Source organism: Eumetopias jubatus, unplaced genomic scaffold (genome assembly GCF_037043125.1).
Source record: "Eumetopias jubatus isolate StellerSeaLion01/CBP00866 unplaced genomic scaffold, mEumJub1_p1.0 scaffold_12, whole genome shotgun sequence".
Classification (NCBI taxonomy): Eukaryota; Metazoa; Chordata; class Mammalia; order Carnivora; family Otariidae; genus Eumetopias; species Eumetopias jubatus.
The window spans coordinates 52,048,005-52,070,838 of NW_028274818.1; the positions used below are offsets into that span (position 1 = coordinate 52,048,005).

Below are 22,834 nucleotides of genomic sequence, written 5' to 3' on the forward strand. Positions count from 1 at the left end.
GTGTGATCAGGCACCTCTAATTTTATAAAGCTCAGGCAATTCTGCTATACTGTATTCTCCATTTGAAAACCATGAAATTTATCAAGTGCTAAGGGAGTGGGGCACAAGCTAGAAAGGCTTTTAATGAACTGGTCTGAGAACATAATCAGCAGTTTCTAAGGGAATATCCATTCTGTGTTTCAAACAACCAATTTATAAATAAACTTTAGGAGAAAATAAATTTGTAATATCAGGAAGGACTATTTTTAATGTTTGAAAATATTTCAAGACTAACAGTTCGGCTGTAAGGACACAATGAAGTTTAAAAGGAAAAACTTGGGGTGCCTGTGGAGCTCAGTTGGTTAAGAGTCCGACTCTTGATCTCAGTTCAGGTCTTGATCTCAGGGTTGTGAGGCTGGGCATGGAGCCCACTTTAGATAGATAGACAGACAGATAGATAGATAGATAAGGAAAAATCATATGCTTCAAGAATAATTATTTAAGCAATAGAGTTTCTCTTCAATATTATATGTAGGGTAGTTTGGGGTTAAATAGGCTTGCATTTGAAATCCTTCTCTGTCAAATACCAGCTATGTAATTCTAGAAATGAATCATTTAAACCTCTTATTCAGAGCTTCAATTATTTATTTTTTAAAATGAGGGTAACACAAATCACAACTACTGTGACCACCTCCTTTTATTGAGCACATAATGCATGCCAGGGCACTGGGCTAAGCACTTAACATACTTTGCATTATGTAAGCCTCACAAAGTTGAGCTGGGTCTACTGTACTCATGCTATAAAATAAATATACTGAGGAAGACTAAGTAACATGAAAAGGGACCATAATAATGACTGACCCAACAGGCCTTCTGACTCCAAGGTCAAGCCATACTTGCAATATGTTCCATGGCTGTCCTTTACACTGCCTGCCACTGTCCGGCACACCCAGCTCTCAAACCCAGGGCCCTTCTCATCAGTAACCGGCGGCAACGAACCCAGCTAGTCAACTGCAGGATGGTGGAGATACTATTTTAACACATGACTAGGAGATAATGAACCTAAGATATCAGCCGTATTACCTAGCATCAAGTAGGAGCTCAGAAAAGTATAAACACCTTCACCCCAGATTTTCTGGGCAAGCCAGAAAAAAGAGAACATCAAATAGACCCTAGGGTGGTTGAACCAGGAATTTAACTCTGGGAGAAGCCTGTATAGAATTTTATAAAGTCTCAAGAGGGGGCAGACTGAAATCCTGTATTTTTCTCCTCTCCCAGCCACCTGAAGAAAAGTACTGAGGCAGAAACCACTCAGGAGATTTACAGCGTAAAGCAAATTAACTTCAGGTACTGGAAGTGGGCAGCGCTTAGACGGAACATTTTTTGAGGCCTGTTGTTTCATTGAGAATGCCTTTCTTCTCTGTGTATAATTTCTTAGATTTCTTTCTTTCTGTCCCCACAGCTTCTCATCCTGATTTGTACAAAAACTGCCTGGTTCTTTTCTGCACCCACGTGCAACACCTGCAGCTTGTTCACTAGCACAACTATACTGGCTTTTAAATCTATTTTTCTTAGATTCCTTGCACTTGAAGGAGAGGAAAAAAAAAGACATTTGCCTGTTTATCTTTTTAGTAGTAAGAATTCTTATCTCACTGTATCCTCTTTATTTTTTTAAGATTTTATTTATTTATTAGAGAGAATGAGCAAGAGAGGGGAACACAAGCAGGGGGAGGGCAGGCAGAGGGAGAAGCAGGCTCCCCGCTGACTAGGGAGCCTGATGCGGGACTCGATCCCCAGACCCCAGGATCACGATCCGAGCTGAAGGCAGACACCTTCAGCTGAGGCATGGAACAATGAGCCACCCAGGTGCCCATTATATCCTCAACTTTAGATTAAATTATGAAAATTCTGTTATTTTCTCTTTGTAAAAATTAAGAAGCAATAATATCTTAAGTTAGTATACCATAATGGGTGTTTCTTATTTCTTTGATTTTGGGGAGAGACGCTCAACATCCACTGAAACATCTCAAGTAAAATTCCACTTCTGAGTAAGTTTTTGGTTAGAAATTTATCACTTAAATTTTTTATTATAGTGCTTAGGAAATAACAGAATGACTACCGAGTGCTAAAAATTAAGACTGTAAGATGGCATGTAATACCCTAAATCTGGTTACATGTTGAATGGTGTTGGTCTGATTCCAGGGAGTAGATTAACCAGATGTAGTCCCAAAACTGGGCCGCAGAAAGCTGATATAGCTATGCATTCAAAGCAAGCTAATTAAGTTTATTTAAAACTAGACAATGATATGGGAGAGAAGGAATGGCAAGAGAAGCAAGTAGGACACTGTTCTTTATTATAATCAAATGCTATGTTCATTATAATAGTGACCTTTGCAGCACAGAATGCAAAGAAATCTGAAACAGTACTTTTGAGTCAGTTGTCGTTGGCAATTAGAACAAAATTAAATACATATCTCTTGCTAAGAGTTCTCGCAGTAGGTGGAAGGCTGTAGACGTTTGTGCTGTAAGACACTTAATTCAAGACTAATACGCTGAGACAGTCTGAATAATTCTGTCTTTAGAAAGATTCAACTTTACTCTACCAGACTGAGAAGGACAAAACAGTGGCAAAGAGAGAAATGGGAGCTTTTCCTGTATTCATCTGCCTTTAAAGGCAGGAAGTAAAATTGATTTGTCCACAGCAGCAGAGGATCATCCTGCATGATGGTCGCTTTGCCATTTGTATACATCACTTTTGAACATGGGAAGGAAAACTCATCCCTACTTTGCATTTTTAAAAATCATCCATTCACTCACTCATTCAACACATATTTATGGACTACCTCCTATGTAGCAGGCACAGCCGTCCAGGAACTATCTGGTGGGGAGAGAGTCTTAGAGAAATAATCACATGATTTAAATCAATGCTGCCCTTACAAAGTAAGCTAAGTGCTGCGAGGGAAACGTAAAGGTGGAGGGATGATCGCACATGTGGCTCTAATTTTGATTGCATCTCCAAATTGGGGAGTAAGTTAGCCAGTGAAGAGAGGGGAGAAGTGTTCCCAGCTGAGGGGGATCACGGAGCACAGGATGGGAAAGGCCAGACTGGCTCCATAATTTGCCAGGACAAGTACAAAATGAAAATTGAGATCCCTTGTTTAAAGAGTGATAATTTCAAGATGGTAGAGCGTTCAACCAAGTATAGGGACCTGTGCAACTGGCCTGGCCGCATGCCCACGAAGCTGACTCTGGGAAAGAGGGCCAGTCTGAGGGACCATGGGCCAGCTGAAGCACTGGCAGGACAGAAAAGGCTAGCTGAGGCTGAAGAAATATGGGAGGCACACAGGCACAAACCCAAGGAACAGGGCCTCCAGGGACCAACCTCAGGGACCAACCTACTCTGTCTCCTTTACAGTTCCCCAAACAGTTATTAAAGAGCTATTGTATAAGCCAGGCTGTTACGTAAGCACTCTTCTGGGTGCTAAGAGGAAGACAAAGAAGACAGTCTTTGCTTTTAAGGAGCTTACAAATAATTCTGTAATTTAGGGTAGAATGTGGTAAGTTTCACATGAGAGTATAAGCACCAATTTGTCGGAGATTCAAGGCATGATGATTATTCACTTGAGGTAAACAGACTGAAATTAGTCTTCTTCTGCCTTTAGAGCCATGATTTGGCCATATCCCTATAGAAATCGCAAACACACCCAGCACTTCCTATATGCCAGACACCAAATGCTATGTGCTTGAGATGTATTAATTTATTTTAGCTTCATATAATGAGGTAGGTGCTATTATTTATTTTTTAAAGATTTATTGAGAGAGAGAGAGAGGGAGAGCATGCACGAGCAGGGGGGAGGGCAGAAGGAGAGGGAGAGGGGAAGCAAACTCCCCGCTGGCGCAGGGCCTGAGGTGGGGCTGATCCCATGACCCGGAGATCATGACCTGAGCCAGCCAAGAGTTGGACGCTCAACCGCCTGAGCCACCCAGGAGCCCCATGGTAGGTGCTATTATTATCCTCACTTTAAGGAGAAGAAAACAGAGACCCAGAGAGGTTAAATAACTTACTTGCCCAAGGTCACACAGCTAGCAAGGTGGGGATTCATTCCAATCCAGGCAGCCAAGGTCCAAAGCCCTCACTGAACTACTATATTACCATTTGACTAGCATCGTTTCATTTTGCTTTGTTTTAAAAATTTATATACTAGGGGCGCCTGGGTGGCTCAGTCGTTGGGCGTCTGCCTTCGGCTCAAGTCATGATCCCAGGGTCCTGGGATCGAGCCCTCCCTCTCTCACTGTCTCTCTCTGTCAAATAAACAAATAAAATCTTAAAAAAAAAAAATCTATACGCTATACTTATGCCTTTTTTCCTCCCGGGTCTTCTGCTGTCACTTTAACCTTTTTATCTACTCAGTAAGCCATATATCATATCTGCCTCAAACTGGCTAAGAGATACACAAGAAAAATAATTTTCCTAAAGATTTTTCCATCTTTATATCTAGAGTCAGCATTGTCAGGAACAGAAATGAGAAATACACTTCGGTATGAATTTCTGAAAGGAGATGACACAGACAGTGCTACGTTCCTTTGCTGTTGATGACCATGCCGCGCATCTTTGTACTGATGACCAGCTGGAGCCGCCATGGTTATGGACAGCTCCTACCAACTCCCTGAGAGCTGTGAACACCTAATGAATGGAACTCTGGAACCCACATATTGGCTTTCAGGGTCCCCATGAACAAATGCTGGATCTGTTCCTTACAGAAGTAAGAAGTGCATGTATGTGCTCATTAATTCCACAAATACCTACTTTGTGCAAGACACTGTACCAAATGCTCTGGAATACAAAGAGAGCTAGGACACAATCCTTTCATCAAGAAATTCAAAATAAACTTTAAAATTTGATTAATACCATCATAGAAACAGAAGCCTCACCCTCTTATGGTTTAGAGGAGAATGTTTTCACAAACTCACCAGGAAATTTAGGACAGACTCTAAGGAGAAGCTAGCCTGTAAGTGTTGTCCCTGGGGGAGATTTTGCTATTGACCATTCACAAGTGTCAGGATCTTTCTTCCTTTTCCTTCCTCCCCTCCCTCCTTTTTTTTTTTTTTTTTTTTTTTAGTATCAGTAGCCTCCAAGGACTGGACATAAGCAAGGCCACAGGTTTCCTTCCCACTATCTTTCCACCAGGGAGAAAGCAGCATTTGTGGGTGGTAATCAAGCCCAGAGTGCTCTGTGTCGGGTGCTGTTCTGCAGGTGTTAGACGGCCTGGCCTGCCAGAATCGTCCATGTGATCCATGCAAGGCTAGAGGGGCCTATGTAGTATTTCTAGCTAATCCAATTTAAAATTATTTGACATCCTTTATGCTAATTAGAAAACCCTCTCTGGTATAGATTTAAAATATAAGTAGGATAAATTTACAGTAGTTATCTCCTGATTAGGGTTTTTTCCAATGCCAACCAACTAACCCTAGACTGTATTCCCATATCAGGGTGCTTGAAATATTAATCAAGTCCAAAGTGCAGACTAAAACTAACACACGTTTTATCACACTGTGGGAGTACTTAAATTTTTTTTTTAAGATTTTACTTATTTATTCGTGAGAGAGAGAGAGAGAGTGGCAGAGGCAGAGGGAGAAGCAGGCTCCCCGCCCCGATGCGGGGCTCGATCCCAGGACCCTGGGATCATGACCTGAGTCTGAAGGTAGATGCTTAACCCACCCAGGCGCCACCTCCCTTTTAAAAATATTTTATTTGTTGGAGTATTTTAACACACGTTTTATCACACTGTGTAGGTTGGAGTATTTTAATGTAAATTGCAGAGAGTATATAACAAACAGTAGGTAGAACTGTAATAGGTACAGAGAGGAACAAGATAAAGGAAAAAAACAGCTCATTATTGCTTATTTCTTTCCTCATTCCATAAAGGAAAGCAGAAGGAAACTGCTGTAAGCAAAGGTATGGAGCTGAAGTGTGGGCCTGCTAACTGTGCTAAGCAGTTGTCCGGGCGAGGAGCTAGAGACCCTGGTGTTCGGCATCTGCAGAGCAGGCTGGAAAGAAGGCACCAAAGCCAGTTCATCAGATCTAGGTCACCACCAGTTGATGAAAGCAGGAACCTATTTTGGTAGTTGCTAGTTCAGTGACCATATTTTCTGAAATAAAAATCGGGCACATGGTCTTAACAGATGTTCGGGTCCATTCTGGATGTGAGAAGCAATTTGGAAGACCAGAGAACCTAAAATGCTAAAAATGGTTTGATTGTGTTGGTAGCTTATAGAGCTTAGGAAACAGAATATTTGATCTTAGAGCTATCTTTGAAAAACTTGTTCCGGTAACGGTAAGAGGTCACCGAGGTGGCAAGGGGATAGAAGGATCTTGAAACTGTGCTGGTGAGAACGTGCATCTGGGGATGGCGTATCCACGCTAAATTAGGAGGGAGGGTGAAGAAAAGGAGGAAGGCGGCAACTGAAGGAATACTTAGGAAGTTTTAAGAAACAGATCAGGAGGGCGCCTGGGTGGCTCAGATGGTTAAGCGTCTGCCTTCGGCTCAGGTCATGATCCCAGGGTCCTGGGATCGAGTCCCGCATCGGGCTCCCTGCTCCTTGGGAGCCTGCTTCTCCCTCTGCCATTCTCCTCTCTCTCTCTCTCTCTCTCTGTCTCTCATGAATAAATAAATAAAATCTTTAAAAAAAAAAAAGAAAGAAACAGATCAGGAGAAAAGGCCTTTGTGAAGAAGATGACAGGAGAAATGGAAAGGGAGGCCCATGAGAAGCAGCAAAGTCTAAAGCAAGTCTGTCCTATCATTTCAGTTAGGCCCAATGAGCCCTCCCCTCCTCAAACTTCTTCAGAATTTGTCTATACCACTCATTTAATCATCACATATGGCTGGTAAGGAGCTTTTCCTGGGGTATGAATTTTCCTGATTAGGATACCTGAAGGCAAAAAAACCAAAACCAACACCAAAACCCTTCCTTATTTAAACTTGGTATCTATGTGCTTCCACCTAACACAAAGCTGAATACTTAGTCAATGCCTAAAGCCGATTTGTTCAGTTAAGCATATTCTTAATGGCTGGTGGTTCAAGTAGAGTTTGTTAATTAGTTAAAACATTAGAATAAGAAAAACAGATGAAGACTAAGCCCATATATTTTCTTTGAGTATGGGTATTACAGGAGGTATGTGATGACATAGAGCTGATAAGTGGAAATACACAGAAATCCACTTAACATAGGATATTTTTGTTACCTAAATGAGAAGACTGTGATAACCAATTAAAAATGGCAGTTTTCCTTGATATGATATGACAGAGCCAATAATTACCTCTGCTCTGTGGGGCAATTTCTGAAACGGTGCATAAGAATGAGACTATTTGGGAGATTTCTTATGCTATGCAGTTGGATGCTCTTCCCTAAATTGAAATTCATTTCTTTAATTTTGGGCAGCGGGGTGGGGGGAAGACATAAGAAAAAAGTAAAAACATCATGCATAGTGAATGCTTAACACATGGAGAATAGATATATATCTGACAATCATAAGAGAATTCTCATTTTGGAAAAACGGTAATATCAAACTAACTTTCTAAAAAATAACTGAATCATTTTGAATGCAGAGAGTAGATCAAATGAGAATAATCTGAAATTAGGCTTGGCCACACATAGGTAAAGGAAAGATCCTAAGATTGGCTTTTCTCGTATGCCTGTTTCGGGTCCCTCTACTGCTGTTTACACATGAATGATTGCTCTCCAAAGCTCAGGGTGGAGTGGCATTTATGTTCCCATTTCCATGGCAACTGTGAGGAGGCCAGGAAAATAAGGTATGGGGAAATGTGCATTTCAACCCTCACTTCCCTTCTGCAGGTCCAGCCCTCATTTCCATGGGAACAGGAATTGAAAGACCTCCAGCAGCTGAAAGGGAAAGCCCCCACGGACAGCAGCTGCTTGAATGTCAGCTGAGAGCCGCCAATGGCAGTAAAATGATGTTTTCCCTAATAAAGTCCCCCACTGTAATAATTTACAAGGGGGAGGGGCGCCTGGGTGTTAGTGATGGACTCTTGGATTTGGCCTCAGGTCATGATCTCAGGCTCTGTTCTAGGTGCGGGGTCAGCTTGGGATTCTTTCCCTCTTCCTCTCCCTCCCTTACTGCCCTCCCCCTTCACATGCACTCTCTAAAATATAAATGAATACGTAAATAAATAAAATCTTTAAAAAAATAATTTACTGTATACGGTTTACGGAAACCGTTTAACTAGATGAGGAAGTACACTCCTTTTGATTGAGTACTTTGCTATCTTTCACAATTCCAATATCACATATCATTTTTTTTTTAAAGTAATCTGTAAGGGCTGATATCCAAGATCTATAAAGAACTTCTCAAACTCAACATCCAAAAAACAAACAAATGATGGGTTAGCCCGGTGATAGGTATTAAGGAGGGCACGTACTGCATGGAGCACTGAATGTTATATGCAAACAATGAATCATAGAACACCACATCAAAAACTATAGATGTAATGTATGGTGACTAACGTAACATAATAAAATAAAAAAAAATTAAAAGATCATTTTGGGGAAAAAAATAAATAAAATAAAAGTAATCTCTACACCCAACAGGGGGCTCAAACCCATGACGCCAAGATCAAGAGTCACATGCTCTACAGACTTAGCCAGCCAGGTGCCCCAATATCATGTATCATATTATTTTGTGAGAGAGAGAGAGAGAAAGGGAGAGTGTGTGCATGTAGGCCAGTAGGGAGAGAGAGAGAGAGAAAGAGAGAATCCTAAGCAGACTCCTTGCCCAGCGTGGGAGCCCCATGTAGGGCTCCATCTCACCACCCTGAGATCACGACCTGGCCCGAAATCAAGAGTCAGACGTTTAACCGACTGAGCCACCTAGATGCCCCTTATATATCATTTTAAAACAAATGGCTATGGTAGGAAATGCAGTGAAATGAAGAGCGGGCCTCATCCAGTCACTGTGATGTCACAAACCTTCTCCAAATGTTGGACATGGAAAAAAATATGGAGGGACTAATTAAACTGAGGGAGGAAAGAGAAAAGAGAGGGTAAGGAGAGATCGTGGCTGAAGGGGTTAAGCATCCACCTCTTGATTTCCGCTCAGGTCATGATCTCAGGGTTGCGAGATCGAGCCCCATGTGGGGCTACGCGCTGGGCCCGGAGCCTGCTTAAGATTCTCTCTCTCCCTTCCCCTGCCCCTCCCTTCCTCCCACCCCCATGTACATGTGTGCTAAAACAAAAAAACAAAAACAAATAAAACCCCCACTACTTAATTATATTTTATTACAAGAAACTATATGAAGATTGTCAGCTATATATAGAGACCTAGACTTTTGTAAAAAAATTCTACCAATTTTACATTATAGCATTTATAAAAAAAAAAATTATAGCATTTGTAGAAAATTCCATAGAGTATTGCTATTCAAATCTCCTTGGTTCCTGAGTTCAAATGGAGAGGTATATCCATGTTTCTTTAGCTACTGTCATTAAAAAGGACAGGTCAGGACTTGTCTAAGATTACTCATTTCCCCTCTACATATAAGGACTTTGGAACACACATGTAGGATGTTTTATAGGTGGAAATCTGTGTTATAAGCTTTAAACTCACAGGGAAATATCCTTATTAATAACTGAAATGAATGCCATCCTTTTAAACATATGGGAAGGCTAAAAAAGAAAGAGAAATTCTTTTTGTTTTACATGTCCATAACTTAATTCTATCTCTGAGGTACTTTTTCACTCTTTATGGAGAGGTTGTTATTCCAAATTGTTCACCATAACTTGGCTTCTACTTACACATGCCTCAGGCAAATACAAAACCTGAACATAATCTAATACAATTCAACAGAATGGTGTCAAGAGCTTTAGCCAACAAGATAAGGAGGAATATTAGAATAGACCTTTGGGGCCTATATGGGTTTCTTATTCTTACCACAGTCTCCAAGGGGATATTTCCAAAACAAGATTATGAGGATAAACTACAGAGGAGCTCCAAGTTAGGATATCCAGTTTTCACTGCTGATTCAAGTAAAATCTGTTTACATCAAGAAGCACATATTAAGGACCTACTTAACCATCTTGTACAGGTACTGGTAATACCAGTGTTTATGAAAAAGAGTTTCTAACTGCCAGGTAACTTTTTTTAAATGAAGTATTGCTATTTTATAATTAATCTTATTAAAAAAATATGGTTAACTCTCCTTCCCCATCCTTCCTACTATAGACCTTGATGTACGTGAGGGTTGTCCTGAGACTTTGTGTCACTTATGATGTAACAAATAAATTAAGCTGTAAGATGCAGATTAATATTTGAAAAAAATGAAAGTGACTTCTTGGGACCCAAGGTGAGTCTACAAATATGAAACCAAGTAATTGATAAGTTGTGGCACCTTCCAATACTCCGTAAATGTTTTTTCTTTCTCTTTTCATAAGCAATTTTTTCCTGGCTACCATAATTAAAATAGTTTTATGAAGCACTTTGTTGTCTCTATAAAGTATACAGTGATTTAGGTGCATAACACAGAAAGTATTATGAAATCTGACAAGTTAAAGCACGCTTTAACTTAATCCAAATTGCTCTTTTCTTGCTAAAAAAACAAAATCTCTTGGTCTTTGTGTTCTCATCAATTCTACCATCAGCCCTAGTGGTTGGTTTTCTTTTTGGACACATTTTCCACCCAGAAGCAAAGTTAAGTTGAAATCTAGATGCTGAAAAAGACCACTGGTCTCATAAGACTTGCTCCTTACCCAGACTCATAGGGCATATACTGACAATTAGTATTTTTGCAAGATTACAGAATGTTAGTGTTATGGCTCTTAGGAGAATCTCATAAAAGTGTTGAAATCACAAATGATAAATTCATAAATTTAAAAATCTATTATCATAAATTTTGGGGTACTAAACTTTCTCAAGTTTCCTTTTTCAATGCTAGCAATTTCCTGAGATATATTTTCAAGGGATTATTTACAAATACAAATATATAAGGACCAGACAAAATTAAGCCAAAGCCATTATTAAGTGATTTACTTCATCTCCTAGAATTTGTAAATTTGAGCAGGTATGTATTTAATATATCTGTTGTTTCTAGTCCAAAAAGTCAAAGGTATCACACCTAGATATTTTCAAAACTGTTATGCATATGCACTCAGAACAGAGAACCAGAAACATTTATAAAGATTTTGTGAAAAACAGTTAACAAAGGCCTCCTTTGACAATAGAGTGAAAAACCAGAAATATTAATTACCTTTTAAGAAGGGAAATCGGCTTTACTTCAAGGGAGCTTTTAATCTGAATTGAAAATATTTTTAATTCAGGTACTGTGAAAATTACCCTTTTCTGCTGATAGAAAAGCTAAAGAATAAAGAATATATCTAAACAAAGAACAGATTTCTAGGCTAATCCAGTTGAGGTGAAGGCCGCAATACTGAATTGACTATGCTTGATTCTCTAGTATAAATAACACTTATTTTTGTTTATATTTTCATGCCATTCAAGAAAAAAAGGTAAGATTTTCTTGTCAAATTGTTTTACTATAGAACCTGCCTTATTCACTTGAAATGTAAACCTCCATGTCTATAGAAGTCAAATTTGTGAGGCACATATTTTTAACATTCTAGAAGATGTTAAGGACTTTATTTCTCCCCCAGCTTTATTGAGATATAATTGACATATAACACTGTTTAAGTTTAAGCCGTACAACATGTTGATTTGGTATATGTATATACTGTAATATAATTAACCACCACTGCATTAGCTAACAACTCCAACACGTCACATAATTACCACTTCTTTTTTGTAACAAGAACATTTAAGATCTACTTTCTTAGTGACTTTCACATATATAATACAATATTGTTAACCGTAGTCACCACATTGTACATTAGATCCCCAGAACTTATTCATATTACAACTAGACATATGAACCCTTTGACAAACATCTCTCCATCTCCCCCACTCCCATGTCCCTGGTAACCACCAATCTACTCTCTATTTCTATGAATTTGGCTTTCTTAGATTTCAGATGTAAGTGAGATCATACAGTATTTGTTTTTCTCTGATTTATTTCACTTAGCATAATGCCCCCAAGGCCATCCATGTTTTTTGCAAATGGCAGGATTTCCATCTTTCTCATGGCTAAATAATATTCCATTATATGGAGCACATCTTTTTTATTCATCCATTGATGGACACTTAAGCTGTTTTCGTATCTTGGCTACTGTGAATAATGCTACAAAAAACGTGGGAGTGCAGATAATATCTGTTTTCATTTCCTTTGAATGTATACCCACAAGTAGGGTTGCTAGATTATATGGTGGTTCTATTTTTAAGTTTTTGAGGAACCTCCATATTTTCTTCCATAGGGGCTATACCAATTTACATTCCTACCAATAATGTACAAGGGTTGTGTAGCATATTTTTGATAACTGCAGAAAATACACCCAATATAAGAGACTAATAGCTCATTAATTTACATTCTTATATGTAAGTGAGCCTAAAATAAACAAAAACTATACAACCTCTGTTGCTTTGATATTGCTGTTACCATTTCTGATTCCTGCTTTAACTGTTTCTGTTAGGCCTTATTAAAAGGTCTCTAAGCCAAAAAGACCAAGTTGAATTCTTCTACAAGTTCATAATTTTCCCTGGAGGATTAGGCTTTCCAAAGTTGGTAAAATGAATGAAATATTCCAGTCTGACCCAGATGAAAGGTCAAAAATGCTGAGATGCCTCCAAAACCCTAAAAATGGTCCCCAGGCACACTTGACAATCAGGGAATCTTCATTATGCAAGAGAGAGCCTGGACGCAGAGTGGAATGCTAAGAAGAGCCTCTCTCTCTCCCTAGGACAATGGGTCTCAAACGCTAGTGTGCATCAGAATCTGCTGGAGGTCTTGTTAAAGCACGTATTGTTGGGCCCTATTCCCAGAGCTTTTGCTTTAGTCAGTCTGAGATGAGGCCTAAAATTCTGCATTTCTAAGAAGTTCCCAAGTGATGCTGATACTCTTGGTCTAGGGAACATATTCGGAGAACCTCTGCTCTATTTTCCATTTATTAAGGCAAATTCTTGAGTACTTGTCAGTCATCCAATTTCTTTTTGTATAAATCCATGAAAACAGAGTGCAGGGTGGCCTAGAAAAGGTCCACCCAAGCAAAGTGGGGCCAAGAAAAGTGAGGAGGGTAGCCAAGCAAGGGGGTGGCCCTGGGAGGAACATTAGAGCCTAAGAAAGGCGAGGAGAGCATTTACATGGAGAGGAAGCCTGGCACGGGTGTGTTGGAGCCCTCGCGGAAGACATTCGTTAAGCAGGGTGCAATCTAACATGGGGAGTTACAGCCTGAGCAGGGTGAGGAGGGCATCCACATAAGGTGGATGCGAGGACAGCAGAAATGGCAGACTTGTACATACAAGGGGATTGATCAAATAAGTTAAGGATCCAGATTTCTCAATGTCAGAGAAGGGAGTTATAATAATGGAAAGAGAGAAAACTGGAATGAAGCCTGAAGCACTGGATTGCAAGTGGAAATAATGGTGTAGAGTCAGAGTTAGAAACAGAGCTGCAAATGTGCATATGGATGTGCATGTGGCATACTCCCAAGTTCTGTCTGCCGAGAAGGCCTACAGGTAATGATACCTCCGTGGTGAGCACATCTACTACACAGATCATAGCATTTTCTACTAAAAGGAACCAGGAGTACAAAAAGATCCTGGAATATCTTACTGTTTCAAAAGCAAGTTATGTCCAAGACTAATGGGAACATGTCCAAAGGACACAGAAACCATCTTGAAGGAGCTCCCAAAGATCAAAAAAGGGATGATTTGAGCATTAAAATAAATAGTGATTATAATAAAATAGAGTATTGAATAAAATAGGAAAGCATGAGTCCATATAGGTAAAAATGAAATAAACTGAGACTGATTAGGCATGGGATGTTTACATAATTTCAAAGTACCTCCCTACAAAACTCTTATTAGTTGTAAAGAGGAATAGAGCAACTTTGCAAGGAGAACCTGGCAGGAACCACCCAATTCCAAATATCAAAGTGGGTATCACCAGTAATGAAACAAATCAAAATCATACTCCATCAACAGAACGGATACAATGGGAAAAATACAGAATCATCTCTATGATATATTCTGGTCAAAAACATATACCCTAAATCTACTTATGAGGAACCACCAAAACCATCAGACAAACTCAAAGTGAGAGACATTCTAGTGAGTAACTACCTCACAATTTTTCAAAGTATCAAGCTTATAAAAGTCAAGAGAGACCGAGAAGCTGCTCCAGACTGAAGGTGGCGTCTCAAGAGAGAAATGAACACAGTACATGGCTCAGGGATCATCTTTAAAAAAAAAATTCTTTTAAATAAATGAATAAATATTCCTCTTTGAAATTTTGCAGAAAAGGATTGGCTTTTTGGAGTGGTTTTGATATAACCCTACATGGTAATGAAATCATCCTAGTAGATGATTTCTCTGGGTCCTTTCTAGTTTACCCATTCTACCCTGTTTACTATCTACCTGCCCATCTATCCTTCAGAGTGCACTTAATAGAATTTGAGCATGTACAGCTCAGAACTTGACTGGACAGGCGAAGAACCATATGCTTTAAAAAAAAAAAAAAGATGAGTCTAAGGAAAGCTATTTTACACTATAAATCTTATTTTATTTTTTTAATTAATTTTATTATGTTAGTCACCATATATTACATCATTAGTTTTTGATGTAGTGTTCCATGATTCATTGTTTGCATATAACACCCAGTGCTCCATGCAATACGTGCCCTCCTTAATACCCATCACCGGGCTAATCTATCCCCCCACCCCCCCCAAAACCCTCAGTTTGTTTCTGAGTCCATAGTCTCTCATGGTTCGTCTCCCCCTCCGATTTCCCCCCCTTTCATTTTTCCCTTCCTACTATCTTCTTTTTGTAAATCTTATTTTAAGAGTAAGAAGGCAAGTCTTCAAAATCTATACCTGGACACAAAATGGCCTCCCATTTTCAGTCAATGTCTTCCACAAAAGGGGCTAACATGTACGGTCTACATGGTCTTTCTGCCACATGATTTTGCTTCAGCCAAGAAGTAATAAGAAACTAAGATTTAAATGGGTTTTTAAAGTTAAGTATTAACAAAGCCAGCTGGTGTAAAATAGGAGTCATCTTTTTGCTTCTTATAATGCCTAGCAGAGTGATGACAAGTTGTAAATGTACATCTAAAGTACTGTAAAGAGCAGCACAAAGATATATATGCTCTACAGACACAAACACTCCCTGCTCCCTCCTCCCCTCATAAATACTCCAACTGGCTGAGCAACTAGTGGTTCAGTATAGCTGAGTAAAATGCATGACAATAGCTGTCTTCCCTAATCTCATTTTTAAAAAACATTTAAGTCTTACCAGGGCTGAAGCAAGCTTTGATTTGGCTCAAAGCACTGACTCCTAGTAAGTTTGAAAAGCCTCACAAAGAAAATCCCTGAAAGAGGATCAGTGAAAAAAGTATTATCTGTTAGAAGCCCTAAGAAATGACTTCCCTTATCCTAAGAATTCAAAGCTCGGCTTAGAACTAGAGTATTAGAGTATCAATCTTACCATTAGCACTAGGGATTCTGAATTTTATTCATAAAACATAATGCAAAAGACATCCTATCGGCTTTCCTTTTTAAAAGAAATGGGCAATGTTCATCCTGAGTAAAAAAAATACCGAGTCTCACTGGACATATATATTCATTCCAACCACTCAGAGCCTGGCCCAGAGGGGGCACAAGTATATTGTAAAGTATCCCAAGAATAAACAAAATATGCATTAAAAACAGGCACATTACTTACTTTGTCATTGTTTTAAAAGAGAGTACAATGACATTTAAGTTTCTAGTTAAAATAAAAACAACAAAAACCCCACTAAACTTGGGGGTTAAAAGAAAACCAAATTATTCCTCACTTGGTAAATTGGAACCTGATAAATTCCTTTAGTTGGATATTGTTTATTACATATTCATTTGAATTTCAAAAGTGCACCATTAGATTACTGTTAATTTTAGTAGGTATGATATCAATATTACAGTTATGTTTTTAAAGTCCTTATCTGTTAAGATATATACTTAAGTATCTATGAGTGAAATGATAGGTCTTAAATTTTTATTTAGTACTTCAGCAAAAAAAATTTGGAGGAGAAATGGAACAAGAAAAGCAAGAGACTGATGGTTATTTAAGCTAGGTGATGAGTACATGGAAATTCATGCTACCGTTCTAGTTTTGTATGGGTTTGATAATTTCCATAATAAAAAAGTTTTTAATATGTCTATTATTAAAGCCTTAAGTTATAATTATGGCAGTGCCACAATAAATTCTGGTTCAAATTTAAGTCCTTTCTATTCAAAACACTGGTTTAGAAACCTAACTCTATCCTTGATGCTCTAATCACCTAGTACTATAATCAGATATTTAATAGCTACCATCAACCTCACATATAACATTAATCAATTTTCACCCACATTCAGATACACCATGGGGCAAACATTTAGTAAAAGATAGACATAGGGCCTATATAGTAAGTTGGTCCTATTTCCTAACGCCCATGCTATAAACAATCCATTATAAATGCATTACATTTCAATTTCTAGATTATCGTTCTCGGAGACACATTTTTCTTTATCTCCTCCTCAACATGAAAAATGAAGAAAACAAGTACCAAGTAAATCATCACTCAACAATGGCAAAATCAAGCTCACTGAATTTTGCTTTAAAATCAACAGGAATTACACATCCTCAATTTCTAATTTCTAATCTAACCAAAGCACAAAAACCTAGTCATACGCTTTTTTGCCAGTCTGAGGAAGGGAATCCTTCTTCAACACTAACAGTTGGGAACAAGGAAGAGAAGGTGACAAATAAAATAGGAGACAATCTCTTTCCAGTGCCCCATCCTCAATCGCTCCCACTTATCCTCCTGTTCACCAAACACAACTGTCAAAAACCCCAATAAACAACAAACTTTCTTCACAAGGTGGGGGTCACAGTGTAAAAAGATGAGAAGAGTTAGGATGTCCATATAAAGCACTGCTGAATGTGTCTGTTTACAAGTCTGTGTTCCCCAACCAGCCAGAGAGACTCTCCAGGGTGGGGACAGGTTCTCACCACAGTTGACCTTTAAACAATGCAAGGCTTGGGGCGCCTGGGTGGCTCAGTCGTTAAGCGTCTGCCTTCGGCTTGGGTCATGATCCCAGGGTCCTGGGATCGAGCCCTGCATCGGGGTCCCTGCTCTGCAGGAAGCCTGCTTCTCCCTCTCCCACTCCCCCTGCTTGTGTTCCCTCTCACTGTGTCTCTCTCTGTCAAATAAATAAATAAAATCTTAAAACAACAACAATAACAACAATGCAAGGCTTGGGGGCACCAACCTCAGACAGTCAAAAATCCACATATAACTTTGGACTCCCCAAAATACTTAACTACTAATAGCCTACTCTTTACTGGAAGCCTTACCAATGATATAAACAGTCGATTAACATATTTTATATGGTTGTATGTATTATATGCTGTATTCTTAAAGTAAACTAGAGAAAAGGTGATTACAAAAACCACGAGGAGGAAAAAACACACTTACAATACTGTACTATAAAAAAAATCCACACAGGAGCGCCTGGGTGGCTCAGTTGTTAAGCGTCTGCCTTCAGCTCAGGTCATGATCCCAGGGTCCTGGGATGGAGCCCCTCATCGGGCTCCCTGCTCCGCAGGAAGCCTGCTTTCCCTCTCCCACTCCCCTGCTTGTGTTTCCTCTCGCTGTGTCTCTCTCTGTCAAATAAATAAATAAAATCTTAAAAAAAAAAAAATCCAGGCACCTGGGTGGCTCAGTTGGTGAAGCAACTGCCTTCGGCTCAGGTCATGATCCTGGAATCCCGGGATCGAGTCCCACATCGGGCTCCCTGCTCAGCGGGGAGGCTGCTTCTCCCTCTGACCCTCCCCCCTCTCATGCTCTCTCTCTCATCCTCTCTCTCAAATAAATAAATAAAATATTTTTAAAAAAATCCACACATAAGTGGACATGCACCGTTCAAACCCGTGTTGTTCAAGGGTCCACTGTAGACCAGTATGTGCGCTGAACCTCTACAAGCAGGTGCTCAGCATTTACGGACCAGATGCATGAATGAACTTAAAGGAAAATAAAATCTCCAAAAAGATGAGAGGGAAATGGAAAAAAGCTCTGTATAAAAACAGAAAGACAGAAAATGGCAACAAAGTTGTAAAACACTGCAGATAAAAAGAAGTCTAATTCAATCAGTCAATCATTAGAAATATTTCTGGAGTTCCCGGAGGCTCCACTCAGGCTCAAGGTAGATAATGAAATTAACAGTTTTAACAGTTAAATCTTTATGGACTTTTAGCTTATATTATTTTCCTTCTGGAATAATCTTTCTCCTTTATCTCAATTATTGCCTGTTTGCTTGTTCCTTGTTCATCGATTCACCCCTTTCTACATACACTGAATACCTTTACTGTGCTGGGGATACAATGATGAATAAAATAACTAGTCACTAGCTTTAAGATACTAACTCTAGCAGGGGAAATAAATAAATAAGTGAATAAAGACCATAAAATGTCAAAAGATTAAGATCTGAATAGGACAGAATGAGGTACAAAGATTAAATGGTCTGCTTTATCTGGGAGTCAGGACATGTGTCACAGAGTTGGGCCTAGAAAACTGAGAACAGCTGGACAAGGGGAGGCACTAGAAAGCCCCCATGGAATGACTGATTTGCAGGGGAATCAGTGGGAAGTGGGGTATACGCTGGAGAAGAGCCAGCTCCTGAAGGGCCTTCTTAGGGCACAGTAAGGGGCTCAGACTTCCAGATCCCATGAAATAGGAAGCCACTGAAGGGTTTTAAACGAATGAATTTCATCTCTGGTGGGAACTTGGAGAACGACTAAGCAACCAGAAAAGGAGAGAGAGGTGAGAAAAAGTCTTAAGAAGCAGAAAATGGACAGGACCTGGTCACGGAGTAGATATGAGCGATGCCCAGACCAGCTCCTCAATTTTCGGGCTGGATGGTACCATTCTTTAAAAAAGGAAGTGAGGGATCATGCCAGCCCCTCAGATCTCAACTAGGCCAGGTGACGCTCCAGAATGGGAGACAAGCCAATCTGGGAGCAGACTGGATCCAGCTTCATTCAACATTACTACCAGTTATTTGGTAACGACAGAACCCAACTAGGTGCAATTTATATTGATGCATCATGCCTTAGGTGGGAAGGACAGCAGTTCCAGGGGAAAGCTGCCATTGTGGAGAAGTTGTCTGTCTAGCCTTCCGTTCCAGAAAATCCAGCACAGCATCACAGCACAGGACCATTAGCCCATGCCAGATAGCTGCATCATCAGCATGGCTGTGGGCCAGCTCAAGGCTGATGAAGACCCCATCATGGGGTTCCACCAGATGTTCCTATTAAAGAACATCAACAATGCTTGGGTTTGCACCAATGACATGTTCAGGCTTGCCCTGCACAACTTTGGCTGACCTCCACCCAGCCAGGGTTTCCTCCTCCCTCCTCTTCCAGATACTATTCACACTCCTCTAGATGCCCCAAATATCATACACAAACGAGCAGGGCCGCAGCGGGAGCGGGCACAGTGTGCTGCTACCGAGGTATTGTGCATGATGTTTGGATGCTAGACTAGTTGCATCTGACAGGAGAAGTTTGTGCTGTACCAGCGCATGCCTTGGAAAGATTTAAGTAATGCAAAAGGTTGTCTTTTTTTTTTTTAATCTACTAACAAGCTGCTCTAGTAACTCAAAGAAGTGAAGGAGAAAGCAGCTGCCTCACCGCCCAGATATTGATCTGTTTGGATGTTTCAATGCCTCATGATACAATAAAACCATAAAATTTTCTTAACAACAAAAAAAAAGTGAGGAAGAAGAGTAGCTTTGGAGGATAAGGTCAGTTTTACAGTTTGGATTTTAAACCACATCATTCTACTATTTAAAATATTATTAAATAAGAAAAAATATTCCTGAAATTCACATATTAAAGGAGAAAAATCATAAAATCATCTGAGCAGATGCACAAAAGCAACTGATAAAAATTAAACACCCATTAATTTATTTTAAAAATCTAGCAAATTAGTAATAGAAAAGACTGTTTTAGACCCAACAAAAGCTATCAATCTAAAACCTAGAGCAAGCATAACATTTAATAGTGAAACCTTAACAACATTCCCTTTAAAACCAGGAACAGGACAAGGATGCTTGTTATTATGGTTCTTTTAACAGTTATTGTTGAAGTTCTCACTGATGAAATAGATGAGAGAAAATAATGAATAGGAAGTTTAGAAATTAGAGAGGAAGACCAAAAAAAAAAAAAATCCTGTTACTTACAGATGATTAATAGTTTAATTAGAGATACCTAAAATAATCTATGGATAAAGGAATAAAACCATTTACAGACTTTTACAAGTTTGTTAAATACAAGGTCAATTTATAAAATCAGTAGATGTCTATACACTAGCGACAACCAATTAAAAAAATGTAAGTAGAAATGAAGCCCATTCCTTCTTGCCATAAAAACTGTAACATCTCTGGAAATAAAACTAACAAAAAGCCTCTGTGAGAAAAAGATTTTAGTTTTGTTAAAGAACATAAAAGAAGACCTAAATAAAACATATGGAAAGACTCCCAGTAGCACTAATAACATCATTTCTTCCAAGATTAATTTACAAATTCAACACAATTCCATTCAATATCCCAAAGGATTTGTTCATATAAGCCTCGATACGTTGATCCAAAAAATTCATACTGAAGGTAAAGGACCAAGAATAGTCAAACTTTTTTTTTTTTAAAAGATTTTATTTATTTATTTGAGAGAGACTGAGAGATAGAGAGCACGAGAGGGAAGAGGGTCAAAGGGAGAAGCAGACTCCCCGCTGAGCAGGGAGCCCGATGTGGGACTCGATCCCGGGACTCCAGGATCATGACCTGAGCCGAAGGCAGTCGCTTAGCCAACTGAGCCACCCAGGCGCCCTAGTCAAACAAACTTTAAACAAATATAAGAGACATCTGTCCTCCTAGATATCAAAGATTAATAGTAAATTTTGCTAACAAACTATCATATCAGCTCAAGGACAGACACATAGACCAAGAGAACAGAATTAATGAGCACAGAGACAGGCCCATGTATATATGGGATTTGGGTGTAAAACTAAGGTGGTGTTATTACAAATTGATAATGAAAGGATGGCTATTAGTGGAGAAGAGACAAGTGGCTATCAAAAAGAGGAAAAGAGGGGCGCCTGGGTGGCTCAGTTGGTTAAGTGTCTGCCTTCGGCTCAGGTCGTGATCCCAGGGTCCTGGGATTGAGCCCCACATCAGGCTCCCCACTCAGCGGGGAGCCTGCCTCTCCCTCTGCCTGCCGCTCCCCCTGCTTGTGCTTGCTCTCTCTCTCTAATAAATAAATAAAATCTTAAAAAAATAAAATCTTAAAAAGAAAGAATTAGGTCCCCTCACACTATCAAAGAAATAATTCACATTGATGACTGAATACCTAAATGAGAAAATCAAGTATTTTGAAAATTTTTCATATAAAACACTATCATCTCTGTGAAAATCGACAAAAATCAGTTTTTAAAAAGTGCCTGGCACCCAGTACACGATCTTCATCTTCATCATCATCATCTATGATCTCTGGGTAAGGAAGTAATCTAAATAAGAGACCAGAAGCACAAATCATAAAATAAAAATAGAAACCAAGTGCCATGGCCTACAAGGCCCTGCTCCAATGGGCTCTCTTTTCCCCAGCAGTTTCCTCTCGGGTCTCCTCTAGCTCACCTAACTTCACTCTAGACTAGTCTCCAGGCACCAGTTGAGCACCTGCCTCAGCCCAACGGCTGTCTCCTCCCCTTGCAACTCTCCCCTCCATACAGCCACGTGGATCACTCCCTTGCCCCAGTCAAGTCTTTGCTCAAATGGACCTTTTCAGAAATCAACCCTAACCACCCCACTTAACACTGTGCCCCTCCCAGTACTCTGATTCTCCTGACCTGTGTTCTCCATATTACCCACCATCTTCTAAAACACTATATAGTTTTACTTAGTGCATTTACTGCCTGTCTTCAAGTAAATTTAAGTTCTTTGAGAGCAGTGACTTTTGCCTCTTTTATTTACTATCATATTCCCAGAATATGAAAGTGCCCAGTAGAGTATTCAATAAATATTTATTGAATGAATGAGTGAATGAAGATTGATAAATCTAACTCATTAAAATTAGAAATTCTGGCAAACAGCAACACACCATAAACAAAGTTCATAGATAAGAAAAAACTGAAAGACATATGTAACAAATATAACCAGTAAAGGATTAATATATAAATACCAATATAAACCAGTAGGAAAAAGACAATCCATTATGAAAATGAGCCAGTCCGTTGAGGGCCTTAAGGGTAAAGACTTAGGTTTCCCAAAAGAGAAAGATTTCTCCTCAAGACTGCAATGTAAGAAATCCTGCTCAGGTTTTTAGCTTATTGCCCTTCAAGATTGAGAGTCAAGCCTGCAACATTAACTCTGGACTCAATTTTCAGCCTGCCAGCCTGCCCTACAGATTTCAGACTTGCCAGCCTCAACAATCATGTGAGTCAATTCCTTAAAATAAATAAATCTCTTGGGGCACCTGGCTGGCTCAGTCAGTGGACTCTTGATCTTGCGGTTGTGAGTTCAAGCTCTACATTGGGTACAGAGATTACTTAAAAATAAAATCTTAAAAAAAATAAAAAACAAAAACAAACAAACAAAAATAAATCTCTCTCTCTCTTACTTTCTCTATAAATCTGATTGGTTTTATTTCTCTGGAGAACCCTAATAAAATATA

General features: G+C 39.4%; 1 protein-coding gene and 1 pseudogene across 6 annotated transcripts in view; one reads left to right on the forward strand and one right to left on the reverse strand.

Annotated features, from left to right (window-relative positions):
* The window catches only part of RABGAP1L (RAB GTPase activating protein 1 like), a 754,336-nt gene that overhangs the window by 44,032 nt on the left and 687,470 nt on the right, over nucleotides 1–22,834 (reverse strand). The gene's annotated exons all lie outside the window — the stretch shown is intronic.
* LOC114223953 (nuclear transport factor 2 pseudogene) lies at nucleotides 19,107–19,494 on the forward strand (annotated as a pseudogene).